The sequence below is a fragment of the Felis catus genome, chromosome E2 (genome assembly GCF_018350175.1).
Source record: "Felis catus isolate Fca126 chromosome E2, F.catus_Fca126_mat1.0, whole genome shotgun sequence".
In the NCBI taxonomy this organism is placed as follows: Eukaryota; Metazoa; Chordata; class Mammalia; order Carnivora; family Felidae; genus Felis; species Felis catus.
Window position 1 is genome coordinate 22,913,882 of NC_058382.1, and position 650 is coordinate 22,914,531.

Here is a 650-nt window from a genome sequence, read left to right on the forward strand (position 1 = left end):
AGAGCTGGGTACACGGCTCCACCTGCCACAGAATGCGGGAAGATGAGCAACATCAAGGACAAACACACTTGTGTAAAAACTGGCTGGATGAACAAATCCAATGGGTCCTGGCAGTTTAATGCGATCCTATCATGGAAGGAATAACAGCCCCTGAGTCACGTCTATTTCTTTAAGATCTGCGTCGCCTGCCCATACACATATATTTCAGAGGCTCAAAGCCATCTCTTCATGCATGAAGAGAGGGTGTGAGCTGTTTCACCTTCTCCCCAAATTTCCTCCTCAAACTAGCAGTGAATCCAGTAACAGTGAGTATACCTGGCTGTGTCATTGTCATCTCCACGTGGGCAAATGCACTGCACAATTACTTTAAACCAAGAGGGAAGAAGTGGTTCTTGATTTATATCATACCCCTTCCCAGCGACCTTCTTTCCTTCCAAACCCAGGCTGGAGGTTCCTCTGACTTCTGGCTTCATGAGGTCCCCTGTCCCTAGTGGAGGCTGGGAAAGCATTCCCGTCTGCTCTGTGCGGCCTTGGCCAGGTGCCCGGGGCTGTCCTCCAGCCTGGGCTGTATCCAGCCAAGGGTGCAGCTGGCGTCAAAGAACAGGAGGTCATGGCATCCGGGCTTAACATTCATACATGCCTGCAGAGAG